Source organism: Bos javanicus, chromosome 1 (assembly GCF_032452875.1).
Source record: "Bos javanicus breed banteng chromosome 1, ARS-OSU_banteng_1.0, whole genome shotgun sequence".
NCBI lineage: Eukaryota > Metazoa > Chordata > Mammalia > Artiodactyla > Bovidae > Bos > Bos javanicus.
Window position 1 is genome coordinate 59,525,398 of NC_083868.1, and position 16,106 is coordinate 59,541,503.

Genomic DNA, 16,106 nt, shown 5'->3' on the forward strand with positions numbered 1-16,106 from the left:
TAAATCATAACTCAATTTGATTTCAGAAATAGGTAACAAATCTGTAAATAAAACTTAGGGATATGTCTAAACCTGAATACACATTCCCATTAAGCTCAGAAGTCATCATATATGGTCCCCAAACAAAATTAAAGAGGTTATTTCATGTTTGTAACAATGTAGAGCTGGTATAGTTCATAAAGAACATTTTGTGCAAGCTCATCATTATTATAATATAAAAAAAAGTGACAAGAAGGGGCAAGGTCACAGAGCTCTGAGTTCCAGCCAGAACTAGAATTCAAACTCCAAATTCCTAACCTAAGGACTTTTATTTCATTTATTAGGTAGGTCTGAGGGATGGGGAAAAGAGGGATACAAAGTCTTAAGGTCACTGATATGGAGGGACAAGGAGAGACAAAAGATGCTAAAAAATCACTGGCCTAAAGAAAGGCTCTCTTTTACTTTCTTGAAATGCCTCTCAAATCTTGGGAAGAACATAAGAAGTATGTATATAAGATCATCATTCCCACCTCTTTATATGTTCTGAAAAAAAATCTCAGAGCAGTGTTTCCCAAAATTCCTTGATCATAAGCATTAACTGGGTTTCTTGCTTCAGATACAAATGCCAAGGTCACTCCACGGAAGTTCCTGAATTCTCTAGGTCTGGCTCAGGGGAGGGAAGACCCAAACAATGGGTATATTTCACAGGTGACTGATGATTCTTAGGATCAGGGATGTCTGGGGAAACAATGTCCTAGACAAACCTTTGCCACAGCAGCTAGAAAATTCTTCATTCCTAATGAATTGTCCCATTTCAATGTTTCTGTTGTGCCTTTTAAGCAAGTGTAGGCGGAGAAGGTGATGGCACCCCACTCCAGTACTCTTGCCTGGCAAATCCCATGGACGCAGGAGCCTGGTAGGCTGCAGTCCATGGGGTCGCTAGGAGTCGGGCACAACTGAGCGACTTCACTTTCACTTTTCACTTTCATCCATTGGAGAAGGAAATGGCAACCCACTCCAGTGTTCTTGCCTGGAGAATCCCAGGGACCGGGGAGCCTGGTGGGCTGCCGTCTCTGGGGTCGCACAGAGTCAGACACGACTGAAGTGACTTAGCAGCAGCAGCAGCAGCAGCAGACTCATAGCAAGCCATGAACTTACAAGTTCTTTAACATGACTTTGATACATGTACAGAGTTTTAAGGGCTTTTAGCAACAGTGAAAGGTCAAACAGGGATCTTACCTAGCTCATTCTCACAAAAGCAGTAACCCTCAACTCCCAATAATCAATCCCTAATTTATTTTTGTAAACAAGCTTTTGCTCAGGCAACATACTTTAATAGAATATAGGACTCCTTTTTTTTTTTCCCCCCATTTTTAGTTCACTGTCTGTCTGTCTGGTTGATCAAATTAATTTTTACCCTGCTGAAGATGATATTCAGAAAAATCAGCCTGTCTTTGCATAGATATTAAGAATAATAATGAGGAAGGCATATGAAATAAAAATGACTAGGAAAAGGAAGTTCTACATTTGAACCCAGTCCCTTTCCTCCTATTCAGTGAAACATCTGTCATATATCTTTTTGACATATAGAAACAGGCCCTTTTCATATCATCTCTTCTCTTTGATAAGACAGTCTATTTCTTTCTAAATTTTCCCTGAGACTAACTCTCCTGTTTTCCTACCTACATTCTAGAAAGGCAAAATCAGCAAACACTGTCTCAAATGAGCTCACTTCTTGTATCTTTCAGTCAGATTTCGTTAAATGGATACTGCACAGACCAACTAAAAAACCCAAAATACTCCCATCACTTCTTTTACAATAATGCCACAATCTTGAGCAAAATTGAATTTTGGGGAAAAGAACGGTCTATGCCCTTATATAAGCATGAGAGGAGGGGCAGCGACTATAGAGAATATCTGTTAATTGCTGTTGTATTGTAGTTATATTAAGAATTGCACAATTTCCTTTATCAAATTAAACTGGGAAACAGGCCTAGATAAAAACATTTGTTTGCTTTGATTGTTTTCCTCAGTTCTACACAAAGTAATCATAAATTCAGTCTGCCATCATTAGTATGTTTTCATTTTGGGGGGAAAATATCTTTTTCCTCACAAGGAATATTCATACCGAGATGATGAAGTCCACAGTCAATGATGTATGTAGTTGTAGAGGTGTGGCAGCTACTAAAGTAAGCACCTAGTTTAGTAGACTATTAGAATTAGGAAGCTTGATGCACGGTAATTTTTCCTATTGGGAGGCAGTGTGTCTCCTGAGTGGGGCAGAGGCTGAGAGGCAGTGAGTGGTGCAGCCTGCAGCAGGAAATACACTTGACAGGCAGAATCCAGGAGCATCAGACAGCCTCAGAGCAGCAACACAGTGCCAGGAGACAGCAGAGACGTGTGGGCCCCTGAGGCACGATCGAAAGATGATCCATGGTGGGTGACCATGGTTTTTAAGAGTCCATCCTCAACGACAACAACATTGGCCACCGCAACACTGGCAGTCAACATTTTAAAAATCTCTCTAATTATGTCGATGACCAGACTAACTGCCCAGGTTGGGCTGGAACAACAGCTAACAAGCTGCCCCTAGCCTCCTGCAGGATTCAAATGATAAAGCCACAGCAATCACATGGTGGTCGCAGCAGCAAGAGCACGGCTTTGACCTGCAGTTCTTGCCCATCAAAGAGCTGTGACCTGTCTGCTCCCACTGACAGGCAGATAAATACAGAGATCTGTTGGCAAGTACATATTTATGTGTAGCTAGAGCTCCTTCATCCAGACCTACGGAGAATGCATAACAGCTTCCAGTGGTGTAACACATGCGCCCACTAATGGGGTGAGACCCATTACTCACAAATGGGTGAAAAGAAGCATCAATATGCAGGTCTTAACCCCAGTTTGTGGGCAGAAACCTGTCATTCCATTGCAGGCCGATAGGTCTCCTATTCAGACAGTCCTTGTTTAATTTTCCAAACACCCTTCCTCTAAATGGTGCCACTCTATGCTGTGCAGACAGACAGGTTTGACAGGCAGAGCCATCTATTTCACACTCCCTATGCCAACTGCTGGGAAACATTAGTCTCGGTAAGTACCCAGGATTGATTTGCTGGGGAGGCAAACGAGTTTGGCACTTAGGAGGTATTTTCCATATCAGAACTTGGGATGTAAGCCTCACAGAGGGTCGTTCCTGTTCAAAATGCATGAAGTCGTGAGAATCTAAAAAGGTGTACTAGTGGTCTACTTCAGGGCATACGCTATGCTGAAACTGGAAGATAAAGAGAAAAGCAAGGCGTGGTCTTCTTTAGGAGTTCTGTGTAGGCAAGAAAAGGCAGTCACTTAAAGAGCCATAAGATAAAATGGGGCACTTGTCTTAGGAATGGAACACAGCAATGTGCACATATGATTCTTGGCCAATAAAAAAGTTGAATACAGATGTGATATGCTGGCCAAATTGTTACCCTTCAAGAAATGTCAGAACTGTCCAAAGAAAGGCCAATTGAGTGCATGACTGATAATAATGGCACACAGCAAGAGACAAGTTAATGAGCACCATTTCTTACAACCAAGTACGAGGATACCTTTGGGATCTCTGAGACTGTTTAAGAGTAAGACAAAGCTTGGGATGTTCTTGAAATCTCTGCTAACATATAGTTTCTACTGAGGCTTCCTTTTGATGTTGATCTGGTTTAACTGCAGAAGGAAGAGAGAAAATGTGGGAAAAGGGTTCTACCACTATTTCAGGAGTTATATAGTGAGAGTTAAGAGCTACATAGTTGAGAATAGTCCTCCAGAATCTCTCTGAGCAAATTAGCACGCTTTGATATGCAGGATTTCCCACAGAGTATTGCCTATCAGGAACCGTAAGTGTGAACCCAAAGGAGTCTGTGTGTCCCCTGAGTTTATTCCCCAAGGAGTCGAACTTCTAGAGCACATTACATTGTTCAGGAATAGAATACAATTAAGCCCTTACTGATTAGAGGCTTGAATAAGCCTGAGGGTCCATTCTCCATCCTGATCCTGCCTTGTAAGTAGTTATAGACTTCACTAAAATAAAAAAGCAAAGAGGATCCCACTTTTAGGAGACATTTTCCAGTTAAAGTTATGGTGGGATTAGGGTTACAGTTGGTAGGAAAGAGACATGGAGAGTGCTGTTAATGTTTTTAAAAATGTCCCTTTTCTATCTTCACAGTCATCCTGTATTTTGAGTGTTGGTTGCTCAACATCTGAGTGACCATAATTGCCTCTCAGTTGGCATCTCTGACTAGTCTTAACCCCCTCAGTCCACACTACACATTATAGGCAGTTTAACTCTTGTAACACCGCTTTCATTTATTTTTGCTAGCCTCACTAAAAAGTGTCAGTTATTCAGCAAATCCGTATTGAGTTCTAACTGTGTAACAGTCATTGTTCTCATCAGCCATATAACATACACTTTAGACTCCACCTGCCTTTTTAAATTCATGTCCTAAAAATCTTCAGCAACATGGATCTCATTTCTAATTTCATTACTTCCTGTACACATTAACTTCATTCCCATTTCTGTGCCTTCTTTCAGGTTAAATTTTTTTCTTCTTTCTCCCTATTTCTTTGTTATCTGATATTACTTCACTGCATTCCATCTTCCCTTCTCTCCAAAGCACCCTTAATTTTTCATCCTTCAATGCCCAGCTTTTATAGCTACAGCTAAAGTTCTCCCTCCGCTGTCAAGCCTTCCATATACCATTAGAAGCCACTCTGATGGGAATTCTCACAGCACTCCCTGCCTTTCTTTACTGCTCATTTTGGTGCCTAATAACAGGCTAGTGATTTCTACCTAATTAGCTTTAGGATCTAATTACTAATCTCTGCAATAAGATTATACAAACTAGAAGCTCCTTGTAAGCAGGTATGGTTCTGATGATGGTGACACTTGTAATTATTGTGAGATATACTAATTAAGTTTAGCATCATACTTGGTTCTAAATTTAAATTGTATCTCTTCTTTTACAAATTTTTTCTCTCCTCTTTATGAATCCTGTCAAAAAAAAGGTAACAAAAAGAGGAACACAAATACATTAAAATGTAATGAAAATTGATATTTACCAGTTGCAATGATGTTGGGTTTTGCTGTTAGTTTCTCTCCTTTTGACATGGATATTTACTATTATACATATTCTACACTAATGCCAATATTGCCTAATTAAATTTTACATTAATTAAGTTTTGCGTGGTGTTAGCATCAGCCTAGGGGTAGAGCAGGTATAGGGCAAGTGAGACCAGGTTCAGGATATCAGATCTCTGATATTCATCAAGAGGCTAAGATAAGGACATTGTGGCGGCATAATGAATGGCCCAACACGTGGTCTGCCAAGGTGGATGATGCTGTTTCTTACAGATAGGGCTATCAGGTTTCAATATGATTGAGGCAAGCATATTTTTCACAAAATATAACCACTATAGAAAAGGATATGTGAATATATGACATGAAGAGCAAAACCAAGGTTAGAAACAAGGGTATCAGATTAAAATACAAATGGATAATACAGCTTGTAAGATTAAAGTCCAAATTTCGAATGGGAAGAAGGTACAGGCAGAGGCATAATGAACACAGTTCTGAGGATACTGTCTGTGGATCCACAAAGGAAAAATGAGGCAGACAGGAGGGCAGGCCTACTGTAGTGACTGGATATCAATACTGAGAGTTTCAAATTAGGCAAGAGGAGAAAAATAGCTAGCAGAGTCTGGACTGGAAGACAGAATAGTAACACTGAAATGAACATATAGGTGAAGCTTACGCCCAAGGCTGAGGTAAGCAAGCACTGTTAATTGGACAGGGTGTGTGCACATGTGTTTGCCTGTGTGTATTTGTGCATGCACACACATGTGTAGGTATTTCCCTGACATGTATTAACTGAGACTCTGTAGCATAGGAATAAGTGATGAAGAGCAGGATGATAATGGTAATTATAATAGCAGCTAATGTTTTCTGAGTACTTACTGTATATACCAGTAAAACATATAAATATTTTACATTTATTGGATCATTTACTTTGCATAATAATTTTATGATGAAGGTATCATCCTCATCTCCATTTTCTGTACTAAGAAACTAAGAATGAAATAGCATTTCTAGGATCACACAGCTGGTGACCCAGAGACCAGAGAGTGACCCAGACCCAGAGAGTCTGCCCTCCTAATCACTCTGCTATGCTGCCTAAATCCAGAACAATAGGAGAGTTGTACTTCCTCATGATGGAGCTTATCTATGTCTACATAATCTCTCCTTTTTTATTCCCATAGATATAGATGATTTGAGGATACTCTTACTAAGAACAGTAGCACTTCTCAGAGATGTGACAATGACATATTATGTTGTTCAGGAATATAATGAAAATATTGTGGTAACAGATGAGAGAGATTCAGCTCTTATAGACTTTAATTTTTAATTATACTATGTAACCAACAAAGAAATATTGTGGTGAAGCAGAAGAACAATAATCAGGCTAATATGGAAAGTAAAACTTTAGTCTCTGCCACTAACTGTGTGTCCCACTATCTGCCTCTCCATCCTCCATTCCTTTTCAGGGTGATATAAGGGTTTATAAGATAACCAAAAAACACATTTGCCTTATGAGGAGTCATAAATTCTATTACTATTGTGGTTTTCTGAGTCATGATAATCCTTTGGGAATTTGTATTTAAGGCAGTATGTAGAAGGATGACTCCCAAGTCCAGGAAAGAGAATGACCAAATAGAATGTTAGCCAGCATGACTGATAAGCTCAGACTCCAATGTCTAATTTTGTAGTGGCATCTCTGGACAGAGTTGATAGTTAACATGGGGGTACAAACATTTTCATTAAAAACCAAAGAGAAACATACATAACTTTGAATCTTCCCTTGTTGGTCTCCTAGATCAATCCCAAAGCATCATCTAATAAACATGATGACAATTTGCAATTTTATTTAAATTTCTTTAGTATATAAACATTCAAGTCAATTATTTTAGCTTCCAATTTTCAGCTCGACTATATCTCAGGACAGAATGGACTCCTTAAACGTCTAGGGAATCATTTAGACGTGGGTCACTGTATCATCTGTACCTTCCTGGGTACTACTCTAACTCTTCAGTACTAGTCTTTTCACAAGTGAGCATGGGTCAAGGCAAAGAGAGGAAAGAATGGGGCAAATCCTTAAAAGCTGTGATCCCTGTTGTACAGGTAGGTCTAAAGGTGACTCTGACCTTAAACAGAATAGAGAATGTCTTCAAGTAGGAAAACCAAAACACCTGTATTCTGAACCTATTGGAGAGTTTCTGGCCCTTTTTAACATTTGACCTTCAATGAATAATACAACGGCTTTTAGCCCTTAGCTCACACCAGTTGCAAAGGTGGCAGATACCTGTCATATTTTAGGACAGCTTATCACCTTAACTCCTGGAGTGATAGAGTATTTATAAACACAAAGATAGAAACATAAAACACATATGTATAGGCAGGAGTCCCTTGGAGGTGGCGATTAGGACTAGGCAGTAATTTTAGCTTGAAGTTCCTATGACTTAAATAGCCACTTGAGCTCTGCTCTCACAGTTTACGATGTCAATAGAACCCCTAAATGAAATTACAGCCTTCTGATACGCAGCAGGATATCCTTTCTTTGCCATGCAATATACACGGCCAGGAGAAATTGCTCTGTACATGGAGTTTCACTAAGGCAGAATTTATCATAAGGCTGCTCTGCTAAAATATCATTAGGCTGTTATTCACTGGATAACACATCTAATGACTCGGGGTGCACTTGATAGCCATGTTTCAGTGAACACACACGCACACCCTGATGTGAACTGGGCACTCCAGTGCTTCAAAGCACTATCGATTTCAGTTCTACCATAATTTACACCTGGCTTGTTTTGCCAATAGCTTGAACCCATGCTAACACTGGAACATACACATTCAAGTATTAGAGGAATCAGAAATGAACTGTGTTGCAAAATGCATGCAGCAGACTTTCCAGGATTCTGCCTTTATCATCTCCCTTAATGCTACTGAAATATCCTATACTATTTTCTCTGTTATTTTGTACATTTCTTCTGTTAGCACTGTCCATTGTTGATGGTGAGAGTAATCTCATATTTGTACAAACTGTGGGTACTTCCAGGGAAGGAACTGGGTGCTAGTCATCCTGGTTCCTCCAACATCTAGCACAGCACCTGGAGCATAATAGTTGCTCATAATAATTTTGTTTAAGTCTCTTCTTCCTTTCTCTGTTCCATAAATGTGGTTCACTCCAGGGGTTTGCTCTCTTTTGCTTTCTACCAATACATTTTCCTTGAGAAAGGTCCATTCTTTAACTATGATGCTGAAGCTCACGCTTCAGATGATGGCCAAACTTACGTCTATTCCTGACCTATCTTCCACTTTCCTGACTAAATCCAACAGCCTACCAGGCATCAGTCTGGATGTTTCCCCAACATCTCAAATTGAACACAGTCAAAGACAAATTTATCCCCTTCCTGCAGCCTACAAGACCCATTCCTCCTCCTCATAGCTATCTTGCTTAGTCGTGGAAGGCAGAAACTTGGGAGTAATCCGAAATTCCTTTCTCTTGATGCCCAGCCCAAAGGTTATTAAGGTGTGTCCATTCTGCCTCTTATCTCTTGAACGTGTCTCTTCCTTTCTATTCCCGTAGTTATTGTCCTAGTTCAGAGCTTCATTGTGTTCTGTCTCAACAATTTTAGTTGCCTCCTAACTCATTTTTCTGTCTCTCTTCTCCCATTCCTCCAATCCATCCTCTACCCTGCTGCCTGGGTGATCTTCTATAACACAATTTGATCATTAACCTTCTCTACTTAAAACTTTTAAATGGCTCCCCACATATCCTAGGATGAAGTTAAAAGTCTTTGCATGGCAATCAAGACCCAACAGGATTGTTCCCTGCCCACGTCTATAGCATAATTTCTCCACACTCCTGCACTAAACGTTAGTGATACTGGTCCCCAACTCTGCTATGCTATTTCCTACTGCTAGTCCTCTTACTGAATGTCCTTCCTCCCTCTGACCGCTTGGGAAAATCCTTCAAGGCCTAGAAGGGATTTATTAGCTCTTTTATGAAGCTTTTCCTAACTCTACCGCAAAATACATTCAGGTAAACTTTTGCTATTTTGTGCCTCCAAGGTTCCTTGAGCATCCTTCAGTTATGATTCTTAGCATATGGCATTATCCCAACTTGTTTCCCTATCTGTCTCTCCACCAATGAGCAACTTGAGGTCATGTCTTTTCATCTTTGTATTGTCAATGTCAAGACCAGACTTTCACAACAGCATGCTCAGGCTCCCACTGCCTCTCCTGTCACGTCTACCACTCTGCTGCATGCCCACTCTCATCCTGCTACAAAGACTGCCTTGTTACCACTCAAACTTGCCTGACACAGTCTTGCTTCTTCACCTTTCTCAAATGTTGTCCCCTTAGGGAGGCATTCTGTTTCCGTTATGTTAAAATCGCAACCTTAGCCCTCACACAACCATACTCTGTTTGTCTCTCTCCTCTTATTTAACTTTTCTCCATAGCACTTACCAGTGCTATCTAACATACTTTATATTTTAAATATGTACCTGTTTGTCATCTTTCTCCGTTGCCTAAAATTCAAGTATTTTGAGAATAGAGACTTCTGTTGGTTTTGTCTACTGTAGTATCCCAAGCCCTTGGAAAAGCCCTAGGTTCACAGTATGTGCACCTTAATAAATACTTATTAATAAATGAATCAATCTTTAACTGTTAGAACAATACCTGACACAGAATATGGTTCAAAAGTGTTTCTTGCATTAATAAGTATATGAGTGAATGAATGAATGTTAAATCTATGTTTAATGAATGTAATGAAGAGACAGTCTTTGTAATCTGATCCTCATAACAATGCTGATAAATAAGTCAAATGGGTACTATTATCCTCATTAGACAAATGAAGTAGATGAATAAGGTTAGAAGCCTAAGTTAAGGCAATGTGGGTAGTTGAAGCTTTGCTACTCTTTTTCAATTCACTGTTAAAAGGAAGAGACATTTTTTTCTGCACTCTGTTCATGATGTATGTCTAACATTTATTACACTATTTTGGTTCCTTTTGACTAGGAAGGCAATTAACAGGAGATGCAAGGTGCTAACACTTTTTATTACAATTTGTGTCTTTCCTTATTAGGTGCTTTTCATAAAAACAGATCCTTTTCTTTCATTTTCAAAAGTGGATTAGGCACTCATACAATTTTGCCCCTCAGAGTTGTTTGTACATGACTACCCAAGAGGGCATCATGCTACAAATCCTGCCAGAATGAACTGGAAGGTGAGTGTGGCATTTGTAGATTGAAAATGAACAGGTTGTTTGGTGCCAAGTTTGAGCTAATGGAGATGTCTTCTATGTGTTAACACCCAAAGGAGAACATATTCAACAACAAAACATTTCAGTTTTTGGCATGTCTATGGAGAGTTAACTTTCCATTGTTCAAGGGTTAATTATCCATTATGTGAATCATTTCTCTTTCTCCCTCTGGCTGCTTACATCTAGGAATTCAGTTTACTAGAGGATAAAGGGGAAAAATAAAAAGAGAAGGAAATAAAACCAGTACATTTCATTTATATATATTAGAAGCTCTAGAAAATAATTCAATGTAGGAGACAGAATTAGATGTAGCTTAGTGATTACTAAGTTGATTGACCATTGATGACAGATATAATTAAATTTCACAAGATATTTTGGATTCTTTTAATTATTGTTTATTAGGGTCAGTTTGTTGTATATGAAGTTAGTCTCTAGATGTTATTCATGTCAGCAGGGTACCGTTTAGGGTGCTGGAATGGTTCCCTCTCCTCCGATGTGTCCAGAGCACCAAATGTGCCTTAGTATGCTCCAGCTTACTGATTGAAGAAGCACCTAGAGATCCCACCAATTTCTTTATGCATTCATGAGAAACAATTGCACTTGGCTGTTTTCAGTTATTATCTGCCTCAGACAGGGCATTTAATTAGTACTTTTTAAGATAGTGGAAATGATTGGGCAGTCTGTCTTCTTGACCCTTTCTTTACTGTGTTGTCTGCCCCAACCCTCTCCTGTCTAGTTCATGGGTATTCATAGCTAGTCCTCATGCCTTTCCACATCTGATGTCAACCTGAGCTCCTTAGATATTGAGTTTGAGGAGAGGAAGAACCACTGACTGACTATAAGCAAATACTGACAAACTGGAGAAGTTTTTGGTCAATATGATACTTTACAGGTGAGTTTGGTACTTTCAGACTGCAGGAGCAGAACAATGTAGGTATTTGGCACCCTCATGAGTCCTAGGAAATGAATGGAACTACTGCATGCTCAAGACTCCATGTCCCATCAGAAATCACTTGGGCATGTAGAGATTAGAAAAGCTACCTTGGAAAATGATGCCATCAGCTAGTTGGAAGATCTAATATGGGAGTTTAAAGGATTCAGATACAGAAGAATTGATTTGTTTTCTGGACATATTTCTTCCGTATGATTAGCAATATGTACTCAATGTCAATACACTGCCATACAGATATCCATCCACTTATCCATTCATTCATTCATCACCTATTCATTGATCCTCCACTCAGATTGAGGCAATTCAACATTGGTTGGAAGGGAGGTAAATAAACATAAAATGTAGCACCTGCCCTCTAACCACTTGTAGTTTTATATGTATAAAAAAACTTCAGTACAAAGCAGTATATGATGTGTCAAATGAAAGCTACAGATTTTTAAAATGCAATTAATGTCAGAAGGGAAAGTTCACTTTTAATCTAGGTTTTTACAGAAAGCTTCAAAGAAAAAAGTGTGACTTCACAAGGATATGTCTTGGTTGGGTATCTTGAAAAGGTATCTGGGAAATTATAGTTGCTGATGTTGATATGTAAATACAGCATCAAAGTATTTAATGTACAACTAAATCACTGAGAAACTAGAATAAACTGGGTCATTTGGATATAAATTCATTCTTACAAAATAAAGTGAATCATTAAATATATTATGAATTTTCAGATAATTAAAAGCAATTTCATTTCTTTCTACTTAAACTACTTTATACATATAGCAATTAATATTTTGAAGTTGTACATAAATAGAATTTAGGCTCATAATTTAACATGTGTGTTTGATGAAGGATAATTACCAATCTTATCAGCTAACCAAATCTTATCTTTTGCAGATTCTGTTCATAAATATTTGTGTAAAATTTCTGTGTTGTCAGTGTGATAGAACGTCAACTACATTTCACTTATGGTTAATTTGTAAAACGTTTGATTGAGTTTAGAGGCAAGTGAACCTAGCTAGGATTTGGTTATATTTTTAATAGCTGAATATAGGTATGTTGCCTGGAGGAAGAAATGGCAATCCACTCCAGTATTCATGTCTGGAGAATCCCATGGACAGAGGAACTTGGCAGACTACAGTCCAGGGGGTCGCAAAGAGTTGGACACAACTTAGCAACTGAGCATGAGCACAGGTATACTGAATACAGATTATACACAAGCTAACATACATATATAATCACATGATACAATGAATCAGCACCTTCTTCCTAATGTTTAAAAACACGTGTCTTTTAAAAGAAATCACATAAATATCAAAAACATTTCTATATAAATAAGAAAGAATAATTTCTTATTGAGATAATAATAATTCTGTCATTTAGAAATGCTATTTGAATCTATTTGTGACTGCCTAATTAAATGAATATAACACTTGGGAAGTGCTTACAGCAAAAATGTACATGCAAGAAAATAGACATTTTATAACATGCATCTTCTGAAATTAAAATAAAATTTTTAGAATCAGCACTCGGAAAATTGAATTATCAATAGTACATTATGGAGGTTTATAACACAGGTTTTGAAAAGATCAGGTAACTATTTACAACCATTTCAATGGAAAGAAATACATCATTATCTTGCCTTTCTATCAAAGGTGTACTGATCAAACTAACTTAAATACTCTAACTCAGCCATGCAATTCTTTCTTCCACAGCCACGTGGAACTCCAGGTCTTGGCAACAATAAGGAAAATTTCTCTGGCAGGTTATCTTTTTAAAATGTCATCTTGGGATATACTCTTAGATATTTGTGTTTACCTATTTTCTGCTTAAATATGCTCACAACATTTTGTGTACAAGCACAGAGGATTTCAATAGTAAAATGTTTTCTAAATGTTAGCTATCCAGCTTACCCTGAGTGCAGTCTTAGCAGATATCATCTCTACGAGAGATAACGGACAATTCTCCCAGGAGTCTGTGGAGCCTGAGTGTTAACTGTGAAGGCACAACCTCACATAGGTCTTGGTAGTAATGGGTAAAAGTGAGTTACATTTATATATCACACTTTAAAAAATTTTAACCCTATTTTCCCTTTCAGCTTCTTTCCTCAGAAAAACAGAGAACTAATGGAAAATCCCCAAGAAATACTCCACATGCATGTAGTATAATTAACATGGCCTAGCTGAAATAAGCAAGCTTTCCATTAAATACCATCAAGCTTTGAGCATACTGGTCCTAATAAAACTCTGGGACTTCTTCCTATCACAATGACAGCTCAGGAATTTGATGTGCCTCCCAAACTATAGGAACCATGAAAGTAAGCCGACTCTGTGTGCTAGAGGTCACTGACAGAGCCTGATGAGGCTGTAGCAGGGGTCAGTGTCTGTAAGGACCATGGGACTATATAAGCATGAGGTGGTAAGGAATCCTCCTGCCAGTTCAGGAGAGCTGCAGGAGACACAGGTTCAATACTTGGGTTGCGAAGATCCCCCCGGAGGAAGAAATGGCAACCCATTCCAGTATTCTTGCCTGAAAAATCCAATGGACAGAGGAGCTTGGTGGGCTATGGTCCACAGGGTTGCAGGAGTCGGACATGACTGAGCATGCACGAGTTCTATGGTTAAGAATCTGAATCACCCAGAGTAGCAAACAAAATTCCCAAAGTAAGCATCGATGTGATATGCAGAGTGATTGCACCAGCTTGGACAGGAGTCCGCACAACAGGCACACACAATACACATCTGGTTAAACGCAAAATCAACTAGTGCTAAAGCATTTCCAACTCTGAGGAAGAATCTACTGGCAATGTGTTAATAGCAAGGAAAACTAAAACAATAAATTAGCATCTCTTTCCAAATATTTAAGAACATCGAGTGAGTGCCCCTTAGGCTGGGTTGTGGTTCTTGGAAGTTTTAGCCTATGAGAACCATATTGGGAACATCAAAGACTCCTCCTTGCCTCCAAAGAGCAATTCACTTCAGATGCTGCCACACAGTCAAATGCTTTTATGGCCACCATGTTTTTTTGGTTTTTATTTTTTCCACTCTTAATATTTTGGAACACACTGGATCCTTAAGATTGGAAAGAAAACAAGAAAACACAGTGAGATCAAATACCTCTGAAAAAGCAACTAAGTAGGGACCTGATGGTAAAAGATAAATACACGTTCCAACTGAAACTCCACTTCCAGGGAGAGTGTGAATTATTAACAAGGACATGGAAGGCAAGTATTGGCACCAGAAGCTGGTCTGTTGACTCCTCTGCTAGTCTCATATCACACAGCGTGCCACCACCCCCATCTCATTTGTTAGACAACTTCTGAGCACACTCAATCAGAGGCTCTTATATTGAGGACGATACTATATTTGGGTTTAATACTGTGAGGACAGTCATCTAGTTTTCCTGTGTCACGATGATAAATTTCCCTGGAACCAAATAAGGATTTCCCTTGCATTCTTCTGTTTAATATCATGAATGCAGAAGAATAAAGACAAGGGTATGACAAATAATATTTTCCAAAGGTTGGGTGGGGGAAGTTTCCCAAACGTTTAAAAACAGCCAGTTCTTAGCAAAGTGATCTTCAGAAGAACAGTATTAAACAATATTCTTGTTCCTCGCAGCCACTTTTACTCCTTGCTTAACTGGGTACGTTACGTATTCTGAGCATAATGTAAATGTGCAGAAGAGAGATGCACGAAAAGCTGGTAGAGAGAAACTCCAAACGGATCCTGAATCCCACTTTCACTTCCCCCTCCTATAACCCCATCTGCTACCTCCCAGCCGCACTCACTCACCTATCTTTCTCCTCCCACCAGCATGTTTGCTAGGCATGTCAAGGCTGACATCCATCGGTGGTAGCATGAAACCTAAGCCTGCAGGCTCCTCCTGAGCACAGACTCAAGGCTCAGCCATTGTCCATAGAGTGCTCTCAGCTGTACATAGTAAAATCTTCATCAGGCCGTTGGATTGTTTGGTAGCTTTTTTAAAAAAAAATTCCATTTTTTTCCATTTAAAAAACACTCGTTATTTTCTGACTGCCTCAGAGACACCAAGAATAGAATCCTTGACACATCAAATTCTGGAACCTCACCACTCACCAGGACTGTGGTTCCTGATCCAAGGAGTGTCGCCTGAGAATCAGCACAGACTCCCGAGGCTGTCCAGGCCTGGCAGCTAAGCTCCCTGCTTTGATTAGTTCGTCGAGTTCACGGTGTTCCAGAGTGCTGAAGCACAGAAATTAGGGAGGGGAGGTGGAAGGAAAATCACTGGAGCCTCTTACGATCTAACTTCCACTAACTGAGAGGAAATGTCTTATAAATAAACAACAGCAACAGAAACAAAAAAAAAAAACCCATCCCGTCCTGCCAGAGGAATGTACATTATTGTCTCCCGACGGAAAACTTTACACCACACCAGAATGCAGCCATTTCTCCTGAAACTACCTCCCTCAAAACAGAAAGGAAAAGAGAATCAGAAAGAAAAGGAGAACAAAAAGAGATTTTTTTTTTCATCTCCTTGAATTCTGTTGGGAAGTTCATGTCAGTTCCCAGTAGACACATAAGCAGTTTCAACAGTGTCACTGTTCTAGGATTTCTTGTGGAGGCTGCTTATTAGCAAAATTTCATTTCTGCCCAGATGACTGCTGTGCCATCCGGACATTTTCAGAAGGGAAGTTCAGGGAGGGGGGAGGGTGCGACTGTGGAGGAGAGGAAGAAGAGAGGACAAAGGAACATTCCTGATGAACCGGAATGCCCTAGACACGGCCATGAAAAAGCCAGCCCCCGCCCACCACCCTACTATTGCTTGTTGAGGGCTTGGTGATGCAGTGTGTTTAATCTACT

At 39.4% G+C, this 16,106-nt stretch overlaps 1 protein-coding gene across 29 annotated transcripts in view; it reads right to left on the reverse strand.

Annotated features, from left to right (window-relative positions):
• ZBTB20 (zinc finger and BTB domain containing 20) overlaps nt 1–16,106 on the reverse strand; it is an 865,788-nt gene that overhangs the window by 312,560 nt on the left and 537,122 nt on the right. Inside the window, exon 2 of one of the 29 annotated variants that reach the window (XM_061427482.1) lies at nt 15,363–15,488. The exons of 27 other annotated variants lie outside the window; for them this stretch is intronic. The gene's annotated coding sequence lies outside the window, so the exon portion shown is untranslated. Of the gene's footprint in view, nt 1–15,362; nt 16,098–16,106 lie in introns of those variants that run through there. One more of the 29 variants, XM_061427601.1, reaches the window with a different exon arrangement.